The sequence below is a fragment of the Austrofundulus limnaeus genome, unplaced genomic scaffold (assembly GCF_001266775.1).
Source record: "Austrofundulus limnaeus strain Quisiro unplaced genomic scaffold, Austrofundulus_limnaeus-1.0 Scaffold2, whole genome shotgun sequence".
NCBI classification, from domain to species: domain Eukaryota; kingdom Metazoa; phylum Chordata; class Actinopteri; order Cyprinodontiformes; family Rivulidae; genus Austrofundulus; species Austrofundulus limnaeus.
Window position 1 is genome coordinate 4917601 of NW_013952404.1, and position 3142 is coordinate 4920742.

The window sequence follows — 3142 nt, forward strand, 5'->3', positions numbered from 1 at the left end:
CGAAAACAATATGACCCCCGCTTACGCTTCGCGTGTGGGGGTCATAATTATGACCAGGACTCATCATGAGAATAGTTGTTTTTGCACTGTGTACTTACCTACAACTCAGATTTTCAAAGATCTTATCGTGTGCAAAGAAAATCACAGAAAGTGTAAAGTTTTGAAAAACAAATACATTTTATTATGTTTCTRAAAGGAATAAGTTTCTCTTCATGTGTGCATCCTGATCAGGTACATGTAGCCTTCACAGCACACAACCAACATTAAGGTTCCTTGGTAGTGTTTTTTATTAATGAAAACCATATCCAGTGTGTGATGCCAAAAGGAAGACGGGCAGTGGAAACAGTAGATGAGCCTGAAGTCTGAGTGATGCATCACTTCAGAGCCTCGAGGAACAGCTTGGCTGGTTGTAGTGATCAAAACACTACAATCAGTGCCACATGCTGCAAAGTGTGAACGCCGTGCCGAGTGGGATTCCATCACATTTCCGTGACAAGACAGTCATGAAGCTATGTTTCTGTTGAGAAATATTGTGATATGGGGTTACTTAGTGTGAAAGTGCATGTGTGGAATAGAAAATTAGGACAAAACAAGTGAATACAAAGGGGGAAAAAGAGGGTTATTAAAACCATGTGTCTGGGGCGGTGCCATGCAGCCTTCGGTGCCTGGAAGAGATGGCAGAGTGTTTTTGTGAGTTTGCACATTGGTTTTCAATTAGTGAGAGAAGTGACAAGGAATTAGGGCAAGATGAGATGCACAGCGGTGAGGAAGGCCTGGTTGGCTTTGGTCATGAGGATGTGGAAATAAAGTTTTACACCCATGGCTGTTTTATGGCGCCATTTACAAGACAGCAGGTGCAAGCCTATTAAAAATCTCCCTTTACTTGTAAAATTGCTTCAGAATGWGTTGGGCAGGAGACTCCCAGGACGGTGAATCAGGCCAGTAGCAAGGAGGGCTGAGAAGCAAGGTGGACTGTGGAGGAGTGGAGTTGTTGAGGATTAGAGGTTAACACTCATGGAGCTGAATTACTCCCAGGCTTAGCGTTAGCTCTGCTGAAAGTTTGACTCTTTGTCTTCAGGAAAAAAAACAACAACATGCATCTGTACACACAAATCAGTGAGGCATGGAGACACTCCCTCTCACGCAAAGAGCTGTGATTGTGTCAGGCATCYTGCCAAAGGGAGAGGGGGGAGAGAGAAAAAGTTTAGATGAGGGGGAGTGGCTCACAGGTGCTGAGTCTTAAGCCTGGGGGAGGAGTGGAGAGAAGAGGATTCGGGGTGAAACGAGTGGGACACGTTAGGACAGAGGGGAGGAAAGTACTTGTTGGTTATTTTATGACTCTACAAGTGGCCTCGAACAAGACAAGGAGACACACGTCACATCAAGGCCAACAGCCACTAAAGAAGGCTATCCACATCCAAATGTGTCAACAGAACTCAAATATCTAAGCTGGGATATATCAGGACAATAAACCCTTACCATGATTCTTTTTTTTTCTTTATTTCTGTGTTTAAAAAGCAGCATTCAAAAATAACTTTGATGGAAATGGATCTGATCTTTTTTTTCCAAAAAAAAAAAAGGGAAAAAAAGAAAGGAGGAGGAGGGGAAACATGCTGGTAGATTGTATTTGCTCAGCAGAATTTAATATGTGCGAGCTAGTGGTGCTTTTCTTCTGGGGCCAATTCCCTGGAGACACATCCATCTCTGAGAGATGGTTGGGAGGACAAAGGAGGACAGCCCCCAAGACTCAACCCAGACGTGCTTAAATACACACATGCACACATGGAGCACGATGGTGTGTGCAGATATCAACAGTTAAAACACACACACACACACACACACACAGGCATGCACAGATTCACACGAGCACAGCACTCAGACAGAGTCCGCCTTGTCTCACAACAACTATAGGCTTGGAACAGAAGGAGGAGGAGGGAGTTGGGAAGAAAATAGAATAGAAAAGGGAGGGGTGTACGAAAGTGGATTGAAGGAGAACGCATTAACGGAGAGTGACGTGCTGGATGGTGAAAGTTGAAATCGAAAAGAGAGAGGCTGCTTTGAAAGGAAGAGAAAGAAGGAGAGGTTGTAGTAAGCAGTAATGCCCCATGACAGGCCTGTCAGGGTAAGGAAACAGCACGAGGACATATTTATGTAGTGAGTTGTGGCAGGTTTTCCAGGCAGCTCCGGCTAAAACTCTTCACCTACTTATATCAGTCATTTATGGCACGTGTCTTACAGCCAGCTAAAAATGTCACACATTCTGTTTGAGATCAAGAAAACTGAAATGTTTTTTTAAACCAAATCAAGATAACACAACCAAAAATGTTGCAATCCACTGTTCTTACAAACTTACAAATCAAAACCAACTGCAACCAATTACATGAATGAAGCTTAAGAAATTGAGTAATTGTGTTTTGGTTAGTTGGTACAACAAGACGCGTAATCGCTTCAGTGCAAAGCCCTCGGAGAATTAGTGCCCTGGAACAGCCTCTAGCCCCTTCTTAGTTCATTTCCTGATCCTGACCGAGGCAATGAAGGATAATGAGCTCTACGCTACACTTAGCACCCCTGATGATGTGGTCACGCAGCTTCTCTAATAAGGCAATCAGAGAAGAGACSGAGAGAAACAGCAAGACAGGCGAGCCGCCTCGCGTAAAGTCCGTCTGCTTGTGTGATTGATGGGACGGATACAGAGAGTTCCTCCGTGTTAAAAACGTGTTATCGAGACCGCAAGTTGTGATTCTGCCGTGGAGAGGTTGCTCATCTTCTTGTCTGAATTGACAGCTGGAGTGAAACRCTAACCCGGCGAGGTGTAGTGTGGCATAGAGCAACAGTTAGATAGAGAAGTGGCAGGCCCCACGAGGGTCGTTGGCAAGTCAGGAGGCTCTGGGAGCGAACGGATTGTTTTTCAGCCCTGCGGGGCTCTAAGGTTCTGCTGCGCAACCGTGATTGTTTTTAAAGAGAGAGGAGCAGAAGGCTGCACTGTCAGTCACCCAAACGTTGCATCCTGTAAACCTACCTGCTTTTGTTTCTTTAGTGCGATTACAACATTTTTCGGCTTAAAGGCACAGTGTAAAGGATTTGTTGTTTTCAGTGACATTTAGTGGTTGAGTGGTTGAATCATCCTCCCTGGTCCTCCCCC